Here is a 20,634-nt window from a genome sequence, read left to right on the forward strand (position 1 = left end):
AATCTCTCACCCACTTCACCACTAATGTGAAAATAAATGTTATTGTCCCTCTTTGAATCAGTTCTCTCACCACATTCCAACTTCCCCCTACACACAACTACCCTATTTAAGTTCCAAATGCGATGATCTTGGGTTTGAATTGCATTGTTAAATACTTTAATCACCTTAATAGGTTTCATAAACCTAGACATAGAGCTGCCTAGCACACCAGGACGCTTGATCCTGACCCAATCTCCAACGCGTACAATAATTCTCTTGACAGCATGTTTTCTATCAAAGTAATCCTTCCTTATTCTCCCTTTTTCCTCTTTAACTCTCAACATCTTTTCCCCATCACATTCTTTTTCTTTTCCTTTTAGCAATTCATATTTATTGACCCAAAATGGTTCAACACATGTGTTAGGAAGTCTACCTCGAAACAGTAAGAAAGGAGTCTTCCCAGTAGTTGAATGTGGCGCCAATCTATATTCTTCAATTTTCCCAATGACCTCTTTTTTCCAGTCCATTCCAACACTCTTCGCCAAGGCAATAGTCTCTTCAATAACTTTGTTAAATCTTTCTACCATCCCATTTGCCTCTGGGTGATAGAGAGCAGAAGTTTTATGGACAATTCCTTTAGAGGACAAGAATTGTTCCATTTCTCTTGAAATTAACTGAACACCATTGTCCGATAAAATAGAAGTAGGAAAACCTTCCCTGGCAAATAGGGACTTCAAACACTCAATCACATTGCTAGTGTTGACAGACGATAAGAAGAATACTTCGGCCCACCTAGAATACATGTCTATGACCACTAACAAATATATTTGAGATTCTTTCCCATGAATGGGACCAACTATGTCTAAAGCAATTTCCTGCCAAGGTCCGTTTGGACGTTTCCTTAAGACCATAGGTTGTTCATGCGTATACTTGGATTTATCACTAATGGTACACGACACACAATCTCTAATGACACGCTCAATCATGCTGTCCATTCCTGGCCACTAATAAGACATGCGCAGTCTTTCCTTACACTTAGTTAGACCCGAATGAGCCACATGCACAGAGTCCACCAATTCTTTTCTTATACTAGTAGTAGGAATTAGTCTTGTCCCGCGAAATAAGCGATTGTTGTCCACTGACAATTCATTTCGTATACCCCAAAAACATTTTACATCCTCTGACACATCTTTTTTGGAATTCCACCCTACTTTTAACAATGATATAATCTCACACAAAGTAGCATCCATCTGGATTTCTTCCAACCATCTATCTTCCGATATGATGACCTGATCTACTACACAAACAATTTCATCATCCTCCTCATACTCTGGATTGTCCTCATGCAAGCTGGCAGAAGGTACCAAACGCGAAAGAACATCCGCTACGCCATTTTCAATACCTGGAATATACTTGATCATAAAGTTATACTCCTGTAAACCAATCACCCACTTGGTTATTCTACCAGATACTAGATCCAAACCTTTCTTACTGAAAATCTCAACTAAAGGTTTATGATCTGTATGCACCACAAAATCTATACCCCACAAAAACTTCTTGAGTTTTTTTACCGCCCAAAACACCGCTAAAGCTTCCCTCTCAACAACTGAATACCGAGTCTCTGGATCTCTAAAACTTCTAGACAGAAACATAATGATTTTCATGCCGTTAACACCACACTGCTTCAACACGGCTCCCAGCCCCTTCTCACTCGCGTCAGTCACCAATATGGATTTACCGGAAGGATTAAAACTCTTCAATAAAGGAGCTAGTCCCAGCTTTTCCTTTATAGCCACAAACTCATCCTCACATTTCACAGTCCACACGTATTCTTCACCCTTTCGCAGTAACTTTCTCATATTCACAGTTGCTAGTGCAAACCCTTTGACAAATTTAGCGTAATATTCAATCATCCCTAAAAATTTCATTAGGTCAGACTTGTTGGTGGGAGAACTAATTTTTGTGATGGTTTCGACCAATTCGGATTTGGGCTTCACACCTTCCCCTGAGATGCTATGACCTAGATAATTAATGATGTTAGATCTAAATGTGCATTTTTCCACTTTGATTGTGAGATTATGCTTGCTCAAGGCTTTTAACACAGCTCTCAACCTAATGTCATGTTCCCTGTCATTTTTTGCAAAAACCAATATGTCATCTTGGTAGACACACACTCCAGGAAGGTCCTTTAATATTCTTTCCATTACCCTTTGGAATACCGAGGACGCAGACACCAAACCAAAAGGCATTCTTCTAAATCTAAAGGTACCAAATGGAGTAATAAATGAGGTACAGTCTCGAGACGACTCCTCCAGTTCAATCTGATGATACGCCGAGGTCAAATCCAACGTACTAAAAACCTTTGCTCCATCAAGTAAAGTCAACAGTTCAGTAATATCAGGCAAAGGGTATCTGTCCACCACAACACACTTGTTAAGTTGTCTCAAGTCGATACACAAACGCAAATTGCCATTCGGTTTGCGTGCTGCAACGACCGGAGCAAGCCATTCCGATCCTTCAACCTCCTCAATAATCCCACAACTGCTCAGTTTTTCTATTTCCTTTTTCATGTCATCTCTAACTGATAGTGGAACACTCCTCACCTTACATTGTACAGGAATTGCATTAGCTTTTAATTGTATCTTATGTCTATACCCCTCCAAGCATCCCAAGGTTTCCCTAAATACATTAGGGAATTCAGATTCAAGTATGTGAGCATATATATCATCAGCATTCTTATCCACAGATTGAATCCTCTCTCTCAACTGTATCGGAAAATCTGCATTTGGGTCAAGAAACACCCCCAGATCCCCTTGATGCAGCCAACTAATAATGTTGTCTCCACGCTTTGAAACATAGATTTTACCATTGATCAACCGGTCTTTATATTCTATAAGACCATTGAAGTATCCATGTATCTTTATGGGTTCCCCCCCATAAGCCAAAGGTATAATATCTGGTTTGATAAGAGTAATCTTTCCCTTGAGTTTAGATGCATAAAAGTCATTTGATACTATGGTGATCTTCGCACCAGAATCAAATAATACCTTAGTGCGTTCTCCTTCCACTACAATCTCATCATATGGACCTGATTTTCTTCCATTTTTTGCTTCAACTTGCACCACAATTTGCCCACAAACCAAATTCTCAGAATTAGGTTCTTCCCAATCTCTTTGATAAATTTCTACTTCCTTGACCTTTGTTTTGGGTTTTGTTTTACAGAAAGCAGTGAAATGCCCCTTTAATTTACACTTTGAACATGTTTGATTGAGTGCCGGACATTTTCTATCGTTAGCCAAATGTCCCGTTTTACCACATCTATAACACTTTCTTTCCATCCCAACTTTGTCTGATTGTGTTTTGATATTAGAATCACCTTTTTCTGTTTTAATCTTTACTACCTCAACATTAGCCCCCTTTTCAGCATCTTTCTTTATCACCGCCACACATTTCAAAGAGTGTTCTATGCGTTTTGCAATAATTAACACCTCATCCAGAGACGGTTCGTCCCTCAACCATAACGCTTCTCTAATTTTTTCCATGTTACAACCAAACATAAATTGGTCTCTGATGCGTTCATCAGTTAAATTATCGAACTTGCATGAAGAGGCAAGCTTTCTCAACTGAGTTATGTAATCCTCGATAGACTCATCAGTAGATTGCATCCTCTTTGCAAACTGATATCTTTCAAGGATTGTGCTAACTTTGGGCAAATACTGCTTATCGAGCTTCTTAATACAGATCTCATAATCATTTAGACCTCTAGCTTCATCAGCTGAAAGATCTGGCAAATTATCAAACACATCTTGGCCTTCCGATTCTAAACAGTGGAGTAACAAGGCTGACCGTCTTTCAGCACTTAACGACGGACCACAGACCCTGCCATATCTTTCGAATACTGCTTTCCACTTTTTCCATTTGATTGGAGGAGAACCAGGACACAATAAAAAGAAAGGTGCTGCAGTAACGTTCTGCATGGTTGCACAGCAAATGTTTACAAGTATCAATTAATAAGTTTTACCTGTAATATCTCAAATTGATTTACTTACATCTTATTCCACAAATAATGTAATACCACTTGTTATGGCAGGTATGACCCTTCATAATACCATTTAACACACTTATTGGACCTAGTTATTCCTTTGTTTTTAAATAAAATTTAAACCATTTACCATCAGTTAACAGTTTTAAGTTTATTTTTTATTTTTTATATATATATATATATATATACCAACTAGCGATAATTTTCTAAGGACCTACTAATTTAGGTTGTTAATATTGTCCTGCCGATCCATACACAGTCATTGTCCACATAATGTACAACGAGAAGAAAGCGCCCTCAGTCACGGAAAGATGCGATGTAGAGACACTCCCGGTTGCTAAGCAACCGTAATCAAGATGGCCGCCACGCACGTTTACAACAACGTAATGCGCGATGACGAGCTACGGAGTCTTCCGTGAAGTCAATTTCAGATCCTGTTTGAGTGCGCGATGACGTGCTACGGAATTCTTCGTGGAGTCAGTTCCAGATCCTGTTCACAGGTAACGAGAACTCCGAATGCAGGAACTCAAAGTGGACTTTGGAAGCCAACAACTCGTTAAAGTTCCAGTTCCAGGTATGCCGCTCTTCGTCCGTTGAGTATCCAATGTATATCTTTGAATATTTAAATGTTCCAGTAGATCAATGTTGAAAATTATCGCTATAAATAATCCTTTAAATTGGGCGATGATCACGATGACCACGATGTAAACCCAAACGGGAGGCTGTAGCATATGCATCCGCCCTGCACAACAAAACATAAACTGCACCACCAGTTCCCTCAAAACGAGATCGCATAAACGATGAGTGTAGCGCCACGACAATACCACATCGAATGAAGGTCTTGCAGGAAGTGCGTTGAGCTTTGCACAGTGAGACAGATTAAGCATCCAACGTAGGCTGATTGTATATGCTATTCAAATGCTCTGCAAGACAGCAGCCATACGATGATTATCTTGATCCGGGTGTATTTGAAATCAAGCCCACTTGATGAAGATAATCCAATGCTTGTTAGAGCTAGATCGAATAAAATTGTGGCTTCCTCTTTGTTCTATCTGCATCAATTTGAGGAAAAGAGTCTTTTCAGTAACTTAACTCTTGTGTTGAGATCTTCTCATTCCAATGCCGACTACGCCAGTGAAGTATCTTGAATAAAATGCTTGATCAATGAGTTGATGATAAATAGTAGATTTATTGTAGTAGAGAAGACCCCATCCAACAGCCAGCAGTCAGTCCAATAACTGAAGGTTTTCAGAACATTGTCAAGTACAACAGTCCATGACATCACTTAGTTCTGTCATGAGAATGCTAACCCTTCAATATCTCATAACATGAGATACCATAATATGGTGCATTCATGTGTTTTCACCCAGCGCTGATGCACAATTTGCAGACGAGCACCAACACAGGCACCCTTGCACGGGTGTCCGACTTTTTGGCATGATTGTTTTTGTGCAGGAAGAGCACCTTCCTGCACAAAAAAAATCACAATAGGCGTTTTCCTCATTCTAGGTGTGCTGCAGAATGCAGCAAATGTGGAAAGAGAAAAAACTAGGAGAAATGTAAGCATTTCTCCTCATTACGCCTGCTCTGGCGATGCGTAAGCTTTTGCCGCTGCCACAGGTTTATGTGATGTTGTAAATCAGGAGCAGGGTCAAAATCCTCATTCTAGGTGTGCTGCAGAATGCAGCAATTGTGGAAAGAGAAAAAAACTAGGAGAAAGGTAAGCATTTCTCCTCATTACGCCTGCTCTGGGTATGCGTAAGCTTTTGGCGCTGCCACAGGTTTACGTGATGTTGTAAATCAGGAGCAGGGTCAAAATCCATGAGTGTTGAGTAGGAACACCCACAGCAACACCCATGGAATGCTGACTTGACAAAGAGAAAAGCAAGGCAGAGCTGCCTTACTCAATATCCATGAGACCATGCGAAGTCATGTAGGGTGGTTTTGTGTCGCCTCAGAGATATGATTGAGAGGCCTGATCCACCGGATCCTTATAAAAAGTGACGCTCCGGCGGCGTATGCATCTTGTAAATGAGGACCTGTATGTTTAGCATGAAGGCAAGAAGGGAACGAGACAATTGAGGAAGTAGGTTGGAGTGAATGTAATCACAGTTACTTGGCTAAAGGCAGAGTATTAGCAGAGTTAGAAGTTAGCAGTCCTTTCCTCATTCTTAGACGGCGAATGTCTGTGAGTTGTGCATTTAATTTCTCTTGATTTTATTTTATTCTGTTTTTGGACTCAGCGCTTTTGGGAGCACCAAACTCCGTAGCTGGACTACATCGTTCGCGGTTCATTAGCTCAGCGTTCACAGGAAGCAGAAAAGGTTGTATGGGTTTACGCACTCACAGCCATATTTGTCTGTTAGTCTACTACCATTCTTCTAGAACTGGCGGAAATTCAATGTACAAACAGTGTGTTAACAATTATGCCCTGGTATAAAGGCTTCCTCTTAGATGCCCCCCTTTGAGTAGCATTTGGCAGCTGCTTTACATCACAGAGATCAAAGTTACTAAGATCCTAAAGGTTTTGATGGAACCCTGTAAACAGACTGACATAAAATAAATATAGGCTCCCCATCCTTTCCTGTTTTTCATGAGATTGGTAAATGAATCTCTAGAAATCAAAGTCACAAGGAGGAATACTTATGCCATCACCACACCTCTATTAAACATGTCGGGCCCGATTCACAGAACTAAGTTAAGACAAAATCCTAAACTTACTACCATTTTGGTATTCACAGAAGGCACTTACTCATTTTGGTATTCACAGAAGGTACTTACTCATTTCGGTATTCACAGAAGTTAGGAGTCCTAACTTTAGGACTCCTAAATGCCTTCTGTGAATACCGAAAGTCTTAAAATTAGGATTTTTCTCAGTTTAGTAGTAGTATAGTTAGGACTTCTAACTTTAGGACTCCTAAATGCCTTCTGTGAATACCGAAAGTCTTAAAATTAGGATTTTTCTCAATTTAGTAGTCGATTTAGGACTACTAAACTGAGAAAAATCCTAATTTTAAGACTTTCGGTATTCACAGAAGGCATTTAGGAGTCCTAAAGTTAGGACTCCTAACTTCTGTGAATACCGAAATGAGTAAGTGCCTTCTGTGAATACCAAAATGAGTAAGTGCCTTCTGTGAATACCAACATGGTAGTAAGTTTAGGATTTTGTCTTAACTTAGTTCTGTGAATCGGGCCCGTCCAATTCTGACCAACTACTGGCCAGACTTGGACTCCTCCTACAAGGAGGAAATTGTAGAAAGAGCACTGCATTCAAATCCTCATCCCACCTGAAGCAAAACGGACTCAAAGGCAACTACCAGCAGAGCATGCCTATGTATCCAGCACCATCACAACAGACCCGTGCTGATCAGGTATCCATGAGTTCAAACCTGGAAAGGCATACCAAGCCATCCATGCTTTCAGAGATGAGCAATTCAAAACCATAACTTGTGTAATGGAGTCATCTGTTACTGGCAGTGCTTAGGAATGACACAAGAAGGGTTTTAAGGTCTATAACAAGTTATTATTGCTATCTGCGATATGCAGCCATAACAGGTAACAAAACGCTACAACTGAAAGAGTTTAGTTAAATAGTTTATTTCTGAAATAAAACACACCATATCTTTTCTTCAAACAAAATTGCAGGAATTTAAAACAAAGGTTGGCTTGATGGTAAAGCTGAACGTTTTGAGGTAGTGTTAGTCTCAAAGAGCACAAGGATAGGGCTAGTCTTTGGCTTAGCATCGGGTTTAAGAGTCAGGTTTATGGCTTGGCATAGGACAAGCATTAGACCTAGGCTTAGGCTCAGAGGTAGGGCCAGCTTTGAGCTTAAAGTTATCGTTAGGCTTTGAATCGTTGATTAGAGTTAGCTTTAGTCTTAGGCTCAGGGCTAATGAGAAATTTAGGATCAGCATTCGGTTCATGGTCAGTGTTGGTGATTAGCATTGGACTTTTCAAGGAATCAGTGGATTTCAGTTTTAGGTTTATCATCATCTTAATTATAATTATTTTTAATAGTATTTTTTTTGCAATCACAGATTAGGCAAGTGACGTGCAACCTCCATCATGTACGCAAGAAAACTACATTAAAGAACATTCTGAAGGAGTTACGTACCACAAGATATCAAGCAAAAACCAACTCAACCACTGCTCTTGAATTGGCAGCCTTCAACACTATAGGCCATGCAGTACTACAGCATTAATTCTGGGGGGATATGGTACTTGCTGGAGCTTTGACAGAGTTGCGCTGTTATTGGCTGTGGTTCACTATGGGGCATATCTACAAGGTGGCGATAGAAAATTGTTGCCGCTTTTGCAGCCGTTTTCGGCCAAAAGCGTCGATAATTTTATCGCCTAATTAGCAAGGTCACGCTAACGCGTGAAACCTTGCTTTAGCGCACAAAATCTTAACGCCCAGCTTTGCATCTCTAATGAGATGCAAAGTGGGAGGTCACTCACCAGTTATCTAATTCAATGTTGCCTTCTGGCTTTGTTTACCGGTTCCAGCGTGAACATTAGTCCAACAGAAACGAAGTCACACAGTCGATCATTGAGCACATCAGGTCTGTTTAAATTATAAGATTCACACTTTCCACACTGTCATGGTCAGACTCCTCCCTTTTATTTTAAACCCTTTCTACACATTCTTTACATCAATCATAGGATCTTCTTCAATACAGGAAAAGACAACATTATTTCCATACATCAGGCACACTGAGCATTCCAGACTATTTTCATTTTTTTTCAAGATCATATGTTAGTACCATGAGTTATTCTGAAAACACTGACAAGCATCGACTAGCATTCTATTATTCTTCACTATTATTATTATTTTTCTTTATTATTTTTCTTTGCAATTATTCTTTGCTACATTTTCATATTCCTTATATTAGCACTCGACTTTTTCTTAACCTTATTTAATTATTCATCTAGCTTCCAGCATACTTCAGCATTTATCAATAGTTAGCATGCTGGCTACAGTATTAACATCCTTCAACATGGCGTCTTGACAAAGTTAGTCAGACTAATCAGTTTCAGTCCGCTTTCTATGGCACATCTTCCCGTGATTACGGGCTCTTTTAAATTCAACATCACACGGCGTAGCTACTTCCTCGTCTTTTGGCAGTTACTTGATACGTTCATTTTGGATTCCCAACGGTAAGCTTTCATCGGCTACTTTAGGATCAATATTTTTGCCAGCTGGCTGGGCTTAATATCCTTAGAACGTTGGTTCGCCATATAGTTTAATAACGCTCGTATTTTCTCGTTTTTTCAGGGCAGTTTAACAGTACACCTCCAAGAGGTAAGAAGCATACCAGTGTTTACGATTTTCATATAGAACACTTCAGGATTTACCCGTCTTCAGTTATTCTGCCGTATTTTATGTTCTTTTATATTCCTGGCACGTTGTTTCTTTACGAAGTGCCATTACGCACGTTTTTTATACTGTTGTTACTATTTTCAGAACAGCTCTGCTACATACCTCTGCGAGGTAAGACGCATGCCATCTCATTTAATTAACCATTAGTGCGATATAACATTTAGTTCGTTCTATGTAGTTCAATTACCCGTTTCTCACCATACAGGGCATACAATCCCTCGCTTTAATACGACGCAAAGGTAAGCTTAGTGATATCGGTCTTGAATTTAACACACAATCAGTGACAGTAAAACACAGACATACAATCCACCTTATTTTCCATTATTTTTTTCAGAGCACATAACAATAGCGTATCAATTTCTGACTTGTGAGGTATGGACTCTTTTAACACACTTTTCATCTCCATATGTACCCAGCCGCCATGACATATAAATTGACAGGATTGTTCTATGTTTTCATTTCAGATTGTCCCCTGAAGAAGGAACTCATAGGTTCCGAAATGCATTGGGCATACAAATAATAATTGTATTTATGTGAATGACAACATATGTACTTTTGTGAATGTATTACACATTTGCACACTATAAGGAACTATTGTAAAAGTATTGAATGTTTTTTTCTTGACCTATTCTAATTGAAAACTTTATTTTGTCGCCAGATGTCTGTTTAACATACAGTACTACATGTTTTGAAAACAATCTAATGAAAAATACTTTAACTGAATACATTGTTTACGTTGTATTATTATGTGTAATCTAGAGGTGTTTATATAAACACCATGTGAACAGTGCGCAGCTATCAACAAGTCCGTACTTGTTTATAACTCCAGTTAATCCCAGCAGTGGTGGACAACACATGCTTAGCTGCAGCACCCAGTGACCTATTTTGGAATCAACCTTGATGATAACATTGCAAACAGGAGTGCTTTCCTGACCAACTTAACTATATTAAATACATTGGGCCATATTCACAAGGACCCAGCTCCGATTTATCCCCACATTAACGCACCAAAAGTGGAGACAGAATAAACACCCCATTCACAATGCGGTGCAAACTGCAGACATCGCCAGTATTCATGCGATAAATGCCCCAAAATTTAACACCACGGTTGACACCACCAACTAACACTAATGAGATACAGAATAGGCGTACCTGTGCAAAAAAACAGAAAAAAACCACAACACCACTTTCACAACGAACTGCCAGATCTGCGATGCAAACTGAAAACAGGCGATTAGCCGTGTTAGCCGCAGGTGTTTAACACCTGCCTCAAGCAGGTGTAAAGACGGACGAATCCCTGCAGTAGGCAACAGAGCCCCACACACAGCCACACCCGAAGAACAAACAACGCCATGGAGCTACTCATCATGCAGCTCGGAGCCCCAACAGGGCCACAACACCCACCGCCACCACCCCCAGGACCTCCACCACCCCCTGGACCCGGACCCGCCTCCCCCCGGACCACCACAGAGGCAGCGCAGAGTAAGACAGCGGACCTACCGAAAACGGTCCACTCCCACAGACCTAACGCCCGCAGAAGTCATTGCCCACAACAGGCTCAAAAGGACAACCATCCTCCGCATCCTGACCCACATCGCCCACAGGCTGACGGTCCTAACACAGCGGAGAACCAACATCCCTCCGCAGACAAAGCTGCTGGCTGTGCTACACCTGTTGGCCTCTGGTACCTTCCAACCAACAACTGCCAGAGTCGGAGGGGTCTCACAGCCAACCCTGTCAAAGTTCATCACACCTGTCCTGGATATCATCCTCAGCTTCATACCCCAGTACCTTCACTTCCCCAACACTGCGCAGGAACAGCTGGAGACAAAGCAAGGCTTCTACGCCATAGCCGGATTCCCGGCCGTGTTGGGGGCAATCGACTGCACACATGTCCCACTTGTGCCCCCTGCTGAGACTGCACACCACTACCACAACAGAAAGCATCAGCATTCCATCAATGTGCAGGCAATAGTGGACCACCGGGGACTCTTCACCAATGCCGTCGCCAACTACCCAGGCAGTGTGCATGATTCCTTCCTCTTCCGACAGTCCGTCATCAACCAGAGCTTCCTGGAGGGCACATATGGAACGGGACTGCTCGTTGGTAAGTGCCAAATCAACACATCACCCACCCCAAAGCCACCAACACACAACGCACAACTGTGGGAATGCACACGTGAACAGACCACATACAACATGTCAAACTACACGACCACCCACCAGACACGGCAACACCACTCCATGGTCATCCTGGGCCACCACTGCACCCAATACAGACATTACATGGCACCACATCCACTCAACAGCTGAACGTGTGGAGATGCGGAATGCAGCAACGTGCGAGGATGCAAGTGACCAGTGAATGGGAATGTACACAAAGAGAGGTGAGGCGTGGATGTGCAGGACAGACATGTCTATGTAAACCACAGACATGTCAATGCAGACCACAACTGCTGGTGACTGGAGAGTAGTGAGCAGTGGAAGCAACAATGTCACCTCAGGCCGTGGAGCAGATAGCGGAAGTGTCGCCCGCTGCGTCCCCCCCTGTTTGCGTGAGCGTAGATGGTTAGCCCTGAGTACGCCAGGACTGCACTGGGGTGTGGTGACAAACCCCGTTGCGCAGGGCGTGGTTCACTCCCAGGAAGGCCAACGTCGCTGACAGTGCGGCGCCGCGCTGCCTGCCGCGAGGCCAACGTCGTGAGCAGCGGGGCCTGCGACTCTGTGCACCTGCTCCACCCCAGGACGCTGATGCACAGGCCACGCCTGCCCGCCCCAGTGTACCACGGCTGCACTGCTCAGCTGACGACTCCGTTGTGTGTCGAAGAGGGCCCAACACGTGCCGGTGCAAGCTCCAGGTCCCAGTCATGCGAGCTCAGCAGCCTCCGCAGTCCATCGCTGGCCCCCCCGACGCTGACCCACATCACTCCTTACTTATTGAATTGCTCCACCGGCGTCCTCTTCGGATCAGTGGATCCCACATGTGGAACAGTGTCCTGAGTCCTGAATGGCAGTGATCCCAAGTCCGTGGCAGCTGCCACAGCACCAGACTCCCTTTGATCAGTGAGGCATAATTCCATTAAGCTGGCCTGAGACACGTAATGCCACTAACCCTGGGCGCCATGAGTGTCCGTCACCCGCTGGCAGAACATCGTTGGTGTCTGAGCCTGTGGCATGGTTGTTTTCATCAGCAACGGGCAGGTACAGACTTGGTGTCGGGCCTGGGTATGTGGCATTCGTATGCGCCATGTTGCCGGACACAGCTGGCATGTGCCCTCCGCATCATGCCCTGGGGGTAGGCCCTCATTCTCCCCGTGACACTTTGCGGAAGGCACATATGACACATACGAGACCATGTTATGCCCTCATGACCCTACCCCAGTCTCCTGCAGGTCAGCGTCCCATGGCGGTAGGCCCGTGTCGGCCGCTGTGCATCTGGGGCCACTAGCCCTGTGTGACTCGAGTCATTCCCCCTTGTACTGACATTGCATTTCTGAGTGCCTGATGACTGTTGGAGTTGTTACCAGCACCAGCTAATCCCTGAGGGCTGTCTTACACTCTCCCCACACACAGCCAGCACAGGCGTCACTGTATTGGTGGGCCTGCCATCACATCCTGCCACACCAAGTATTGACTCTTTTCTCCCTGCACTTTTACAGGTGATCAAGGATATGCACTGTGCTCTTGGATGATGACACCCCTCCGAGACCTGGACACACCCGCACAGAGGCAGTACAATGCGGCCCACATACGCACCAGGGGCATTGTTGAACGTATATTTGGCGTGTTGAAGTCACATTTCAGATGCCTGGATGGCACAGGTGGAAAGCTCCTGTACAGCCTGGACATTGTGTGCAAGACGATTGTTGCATGTTGTGTGTTGCACAACGTCTGTGTTCGCACCAATGCCCCATGGATCCCAGTTCCAGAGGTGCTGGACGATGATGGTGACAGTGGGGCAGGTGGCCCACATCCTACTGCAGCTGCGGCAAGAATGGCCCATAGGAACTCCATCATTGACACTTACTTCTCATGAGCACGTCACATTGTGGCCGTCCATGGCAATCATGGGACAATTGAGGATGTTCAATTGCACTGCATGTGTGATTAAAACATATTTGCAGGTTACAGGTTGTACTTGTACATTGTCAAGTTACATTTTCCTGCAGTTTCAGATGTGATTTGCCATGGTGTGCACATTTGTGGAACCTGTAGTGTCCTGTGTTCTGTTGTGGAGGGGTTGCTGTTTCTACCGGGATGTTGTCAATGTAGTGGTGCACTTCTGCTTATGTACTTATGAGCGTTTAGTAGTCCTCTCAATTTTCTAGTGGTGAGAATCAAATAGCCAAATGGTAAATGGAGAATCGTACAAGACCTCCAAAAAAAAAAACATTGTTCCTTGTTGTCCAGTGGTATTGAATCCAGCAGTAATGGTGTTTCAGATTCAGAAACAGAATGGTACACAGTCATTGGCTTATGCCAAAGGTTCTTCTCAATTCCAGTGCATGAGGATTTGCAGTTCCTTTTTGAATTTCAATTTTTGAACAAAGATCTTGTGTGGTTGTCACTGTTTTCCATGTAGTGCAAAACAACTTAGTCTGGAAGAAATACTAAGATTTCTCCCATATAAAAGCACAAAAACAACTTTACTCAGTGTGCACCCGGTATCTCTGGCTGAGGACGCTGATCAAACCAAACCAAAACGAAGGAGGAAAAATAATTCTAATCAGTTAGTTCTCTGTACTGCGTGTTTTAGCTTTTGCTCAAGTCAAGGGTGATGGGAACAATACCAAGTGCTGATGCCCCACCCCACCCCACCCCAGTCTAGACCGCCAATACGTCCCCCTTCCCCTGCCAGTTTAGCACATGAGCATGCACCTGTGAAATCCACGCTCCTCCTGGAGCATGGCGGGGTGCGACGTGTTGCCGGTAGGGTTCTCGGTCTCCAGAGTTCACCAAAAATCCCTTCTGCTCTCCACAACTCCAGATCCTCTCAAAAAGTTTCATTTTGGATTCCCTTGCTGGTTTGTGGGGCCTCCAGTAAAGTGGTTCTCGCTGCCACTTTATCAGCGTTGTCTACCTCTCTCTCTTGACTTGGGTTTTTCTTGCTTGCTGTCAGCATTCTCCAACCCTTTCTCCTCAAGCTCTGCCCCAGCAAGCTCATTCTTCCTTTCTTTTATTACTTTCTCCGATTTCCATCTTTATCTTCCTTTATTGTTATTACGCTTGGTTCCAATTCCTGCAAATGGAAAGTCTTTCATCACTTTCTGCTGCACGCACGGTGTTATGCTCGGACTAGTGTCGGATGGCAGGTAAGTCTTCCCTGGACTCATCATCACCCTCTTCAACCTGACAGTGGTGTAGAATTCCGCAAGTCCTTTAATTTTCTCCCACATACAGAAGAAAGATTTAGTAAATCTAAAATATGGCCATATAACTCAGCCTTAGTTCAATCCATAGATGATTTGTTAAAAGCATCTAAGACAAAGGAGGACTGTAAGCCAGATTTGATTGCCTTCTTAAATCACCCAGCGGAAAATGGACAGAAAGACTCTCCGACTAAAATGCAATAATGTGAAAAAGAAGTCATTTAGCTTGAACATTATATTGAGAGGAGTGTGAGGAAAGTCTTTAAAGTATGCAGTTCTGTAGTCCTTAAATTTTAACCTGTCAAACACCAATACGGACGTTTGGATGTTTCTTGGAATTGTTGGCTACTTCCGTCAGTGGATTTCACATTTTTCCTGAATTGCAAAACCTTTAGTAAGGTTGACATGTAATGATATACAGGATCCATTACCATCTCATTATGAGTGCCTTATTGCATTTAAGACGTTGAAAGAGAGTTTGTGTCATGCACCCGCAACGGGGATGCCGGAATACAATATGATGGTCAATATCAATAATATTTTTATTTGATTTCGTTAAAAATCATAAAAGAATGGAAAAGGCACACAATACAAAATGGATTAAAATGGGGGTTTGAAAGGTACAGAAGATAAAAACACAATGCAGTCAAATACTCAATCGTCATCAATGGTTAAAATAAGAGATATTACATTTGTAATCAGTGCAATTTTGAAAGATGCAGGGCAGTTCAATGAGGAAAAATCAGAAAATTGTGCCAATGCAGATGAAGAAAGTTCAAGCAGTCTTGTCAAAGCAACTCAAGTTAATTCATATTTATTATCTAATTCTTTGGCTGCCATTTTCCAAAACGTAATGGCTTTGCAGGACAGTTGGATTGACAGGCCTCCAAGGCATTGTATGACGACAGCTCTGCATGACCTGAAGATCTTGCGCAGGACAATCTTTTGAGTTTCTAGAAGCGAGGAGCAGATGCTTAGGAGATGTAATAGTGTCTCTTCTCCTTGTCCGCACAAGCGGCATTCTTTTCACGGCCATGTGCACTTCCATTTCAGGGTCAGATCCTTCGTGGGGAATGACCCCAACCGTAACTTCGTCACATAGTGCTTTTTATGATGTGAGAAGTGTTCAGACAAATACGGTTGTGGTTTCAGCATCCGATAAGATTGAATCACAGCCCATGCATGATTTGTCTTGGAGAAGGCAGTTTTATCCATTAACAACGAGATGAGTTTAGATGCACTATTCACTGCATTTTTGAACCCAGAATAGGAGGTAGCTGTATACCAGGCCTCTTCGAGGTGTAGATCCGCGAGTGATTCTTTTAATACTGTGACAATGAAATTATTTAGCCTTGCTTGCTTTTCTATTTCTTCCCAGCAAAAGTGGGCTAAAGTATTGTCTTCTGCTTGCCTCATCCACCAGTAATATTTGACCACCGCCCCTTGTCTGGCTGGTTTCTGGTTTTTAAGCCCATATTCCAGTCGAATTTGTGCCTGAGAGATGTGCCTGGGGATTAAAAACAGACTATTGAATAAACTCGACTGGGCTTGGTTTAAGACGGCGGCATCTTTTGTGTTCATGATTTCTGTCCCATACGAAATAGTTGGTATGAATTTTGCTGCGATTACCTTCAGCAGGTGACCAGTTAAACAGCCTTTTAACTTCCTCTCTAGGATTTTAAAGGCGTAGAGGAGTTGTTTTGCTTTCATTTTCCCTTAGTCCAGTTGTTTATTAAAGTTAAGGTTGTGATCGAGTTGAAACCCTAGGTATTTGTATGAATCCACCTGGGATATTGATTTGTCATCTAGATTCCAGATGAATTTGCCTTTTGACCCTGTTTTGTGATGCTTAGTAAAGCATAGCACCTTGGTTTTCTTGAGGTTTATTGTTAACTGGGCTGTGGAGGTGTAAGCTCCTAGTTGGGTCATTGTTCGCTGCAGCCCTATCGGTGTTTGTGATAGAAGAACAATATCGTGGGCATATTGGAGGCTGGTGATTGGTGTTTAGCCCAGTTTTGGGGGGGTCAGTTTGAACTTGTTGGAGATGTTTCTCAAGGTCGGCGGTCTAGATTTTGAATAGACAGGTGGCCAACACGCACCCCTGTTTTAGTCCGCTTTTGGTTGGAATCTTGCTTGTTATACTGCGCCGGTCTCCTTTCCTTATTTGAACCCACCTATCTGAGTAAAGGTTGATTATCGCCTCCAGAAATTTTGTTAGTGCCCCCCAACTTTGACTTTGGCCCATAGCTTTGCTCTCGGTTCTTTGTCAAACGCCGTTTTAAGATTGATAAAGCACGCGTACAGGGTGCGTGATTTTGCGTAAGCTTGATTGACTAGCAGTGTGACCGCGGAGATGTTAGTAAGGGTACCCATTCCAGCCCGAAAACTGGTTTGCATGTTTGGCATCAAATTTGTGCGGCTCACCCAGTCTTCTAGATCTACCAGCAGATTTGAAGCGTATATCTAAGCCTCAACGTCAATTAGTGCTATTATTCTGTAGTTAGCAGGCTTCGAGCGTGAACCCGCTTTGTATATGGGATTTAAGATTGTGCCTGATGCTAGCACGTGTGTGAAAAGCAGGGTGAGGATACCAGAGCAGAATGAAAGGTCATGCCGGAATAGTGCATTTGGCAATCCGTTAGGACCTGGAGCTCCCTCAGTCCTTAAGTTTTTTATGATGGTTTTTCTATTTTGTCATGAAAAAGATGGATGTGCCCTTTCAATTGTCACCCAAAAACATGGAGGACGTATACATCCAGTGACATATCTTTCACGTATGTTGGATCCAGTATCTGTAAGTATTCTGGGTGATTTGAAATCGGTTGCAGCAATATGCTTGGCAAGTGAACAGAGTGATGGAATTGTAATAGAATATACATTAAATAGTTTATGTCCCACTTTCAGCTGAGATCCTTTTGACAAGAACCAGAACAGTGAACATAACAAATAGTAGATTGACGCGTTATGAGTAAACTATTATTGCAGGAGAAAACATTTACATTTGGAATCCAGCAATTTTGCTTCAAATTTGATACAAGGTTTGTGAAAACACGAGAGATGAAAATGATTGTGAGCTTGAGCATGACTGCATAGAGGTGAATGAATTGTGAACAAAACCGAGACCAGACATCAAGAAGCTCCATTAGAAATGGTAGATCTAATATTATGTGTTGATGGTTATTGTTTAAGAGACCAATAGGGAGGATTTAGAACTGCTTGTGCAGTATACGCTATTATAGAGACTCTTGAGGAATCCTCCTTGCCAAATGTAACATCAGCACAAGTAGCCAAATTAATTGCTTTAACGAGAGCTTGCTGTCTGTCAAAAGATCTTAGTGTGGCAATCTATACAGATAGCCAATAAGGTTTTGGTGTTGTTCATGATTATGATCAACTATGGTCACAAAGGAGATTCATGATATTTTCAGAAGCCCCAATAAAAAATGGAATGTATATTGTGATTGTGTTAAATGAAATTCTGAAACCAAAAGAAGTCGCTATGGTTAAGTGTATGGCCCATACGGCTGACAAAAATATGGTCACTTTGGGAAATAGATACACAGATCAGATGGCCAAATATTGTGCCCTTTGAAAGGGACAGCTGTTCAACAAGAAGGGAATGGTGATTCTACAATTGATATTGTACAGAGTTTAAACAATGTGTGTTGTTTCGTTATGGATTCGATGCAGTCGTCTCTGAGTGAACTGATAGACTTGCAAAAGGACGCTCCTGAAAATTTGAGAATAAAATGGGAAAATTGGGCTATAAAAAGAATTATCAGAATTTGTATGCAAATTCAAAACAGAAATATGTCTTCTCAGATTCCATGACACAGCCCATGCGTAAATATTTGCATAATCAGACTCATGAATGATGAGATGGCTTGGTTAGAATCTTTCAAAAATATTGGGAAAATACAGGATTTCGACATGTTGCTGAGGATGTGTGTAGTAGGTGCATAACTGGTCATTTGAATAATCAGGGCAAGAAAACGTTACAGTTATGAATCACACTGGCAAATCAGAAGGCCCATTTGCAAGATTGAAAGCAGACATTATTGAGAAGCCGTAGTGTAATTGTTAGAAGTGATTCTTGGTAATTGTCTCTTCTCGAAATATGTAGAGGCCTTTTCCACAAGAAGAGCAGATAACCTTAAAGTTGCCAAATTGTTGTTGAACAATACGATTCTAAGATTTGGACTACCAACTTCTATTGAGACTGATTGCGTCGCACTCTTCAAAAATAAAGAGTTGTAAATAATGTGCACCGCTTTTGAGTTCAATCAAAAATTTCATCAATCACAATCTGTAGGTTTAGTGGAACGTACCAATGTCACTTTGAAGAATAGACTGCTGGAGGTCTGTGCCTCAAGTGGCCAGATGCTCTTTCTCTTATTTGATGAATGTAAGAAGCAATCCAGATAGAAAGACAGGCTTGACTCCTCATGAGATACTGATGAGTAGGGCAATGAGACTTGCATTTGTGCCTTCAGCAGGACTAATTTCAATAACTGATGACATCGTTCTGGATTACTGCAAAGGTCTGGCTGATAAGATGAAATATGTCTCTCATCAGGTGAACATGTTAACTGAAGATTTCAAGGATGTATCCTATCACAATCTGCAGGGGATTGGGTGGTTATCTGGTAGAATCTGCTTGGATGAAAGATGGAGAGGCCCTTTCCAGGTCATTCTAACTACAAACAGCACCATCAAGTGTGCAGGCATAACTCAGTGGATCCACGCTGCTCGCACAAAAAGAGGAAGAGTGGCTCAAGCAGTGGATGAGGTAAATGATCAAAACACACAGTCTGATCAACAAGCTCAGAGCCAAGCTCAGATTCACAGCATAAATCCAGAAGGGGTGAAGATTTTTCAGAAACTAGTGACGTCAAAAGCAAAAATGTATAAACATTTCAGATAATAAGCATAGAATATGTATAAAACCCCTGGTTATGTAGGAAGGGGGCGATTTCTCATTTTTGTCCTGAGACTCTGTCTGATTATTTTGAGATTTTCCCTCCTCATTAGGATACTGCCAGTACTTTTCATGAGTTTGGCACTTAGAATTCAGAGGGATTTTTATTAACTAACTAGGGATTCTACTATAGCCTTATAGCCTGCTGCCAAGGGCTATACCAGTTCTTAAAGACCCTGACCCCACGGCGAGGGCCTCTAACGAGGGAGAGGGCTTTTAAAAACCGGTATAGCCTGAGGCAGAAGGGCTATAAGGCTATTAGAACATTCCACACACTAAGGCTAGAATGTTCTAAATTAAAAAGGGAAAAACATGAAGACAAACATGAAATGTTGGAGTTCTGGGGATATACCAGCCATTTTAAGCCTGGAGCTAGTCCACTATCTTCAATGTAGCTCTCAACATTCTAATGTTCTAATGTAATCTTTGATTTTGTATTTCTGTCTTCTGAGCCTTTACAACAAACTATGCATTCCTTTGTATTTTTTTATCAGCAATTCTGTATTAAAACTTTCAAAGTTATTGTTTTACTTAGAACTTGGTTCTTGAACGATCTCATTTAATAATTATGAATTTACTCTGCTAACGTTGAGGTACTGATGGGTGGTTAGCCTCTTACCACCAGATCAATGAGAACTGTGGAATGGAACGGTATAAGCTAAATTTTGGGGTGTACTTGATTTTGGGGCTCAGGAGATTATTGGGGCTCCCACACTGTCTATTTCATTTATCAAAGTATAGGTAGGCATCTCCAGAATCATCATTGTAGACAATCTACTCAACCACTCACTAACTTTTTTTCTATTTGGCTGCTATTTTGTGCTTCGCAGCCGGTAGTATGAAGATTAAAAGAGTCCAATTGCTCTTTGACATAACTTTCACTGTA

At 42.2% G+C, this 20,634-nt stretch overlaps 1 long non-coding RNA gene across 1 annotated transcript; it reads left to right on the top strand.

Annotated features, from left to right (window-relative positions):
- The first annotated feature begins 9,112 nt into the window (after window positions 1-9,112).
- Window positions 9,113-10,050, top strand: LOC146820748 (uncharacterized). Its single transcript, XR_014962612.1, has 6 exons — window positions 9,113-9,178; window positions 9,297-9,323; window positions 9,486-9,512; window positions 9,607-9,640; window positions 9,736-9,773; window positions 9,866-10,050. It is a non-coding gene; the product is annotated as an uncharacterized LOC146820748 (long non-coding RNA).
- Window positions 10,051-20,634: the final 10,584 nt, after the last annotated feature.

This window comes from Triturus cristatus, chromosome 6 (genome assembly GCF_964204655.1).
Source record: "Triturus cristatus chromosome 6, aTriCri1.1, whole genome shotgun sequence".
NCBI classification, from domain to species: domain Eukaryota; kingdom Metazoa; phylum Chordata; class Amphibia; order Caudata; family Salamandridae; genus Triturus; species Triturus cristatus.